This window comes from Galeopterus variegatus, unplaced genomic scaffold (genome assembly GCF_000696425.1).
Source record: "Galeopterus variegatus unplaced genomic scaffold, G_variegatus-3.0.2 Scaffold3412, whole genome shotgun sequence".
In the NCBI taxonomy this organism is placed as follows: domain Eukaryota; kingdom Metazoa; phylum Chordata; class Mammalia; order Dermoptera; family Cynocephalidae; genus Galeopterus; species Galeopterus variegatus.
The window spans coordinates 10,472-10,758 of record NW_007729523.1 but is presented as its reverse complement, the minus strand read 5'-3'; positions in this window follow the sequence as shown (position 1 = coordinate 10,758).

The following is a 287-nucleotide window of genomic DNA, read 5'->3' as shown; positions in this document are numbered from 1 at the left end:
GGAGAGGAATCACCCTGGAACTCTTTCCCTCAAGGAGCTCAGCCCTCAGCGCACGGATGCTAATGAGGGGCCTGTCCCTGTCTACCCCAGGGAGCTGACTGGCCTTGCGGGCAGCGGCTGCAGGTCCACGCTGACCTCCATCCTTTTTGCCCCTTTGCCTTGCAGAAGGATTTGCCCCTTCCGCGGAAAAGCAGCAGGTGAGCCTGGGGGAGAGACACGCGGGGCTGGTCGCCCCTTCTACCGCCCGTCTGGGGGCGCCAGGCGCGCGCGCGGGCGGGGCCGGGCGA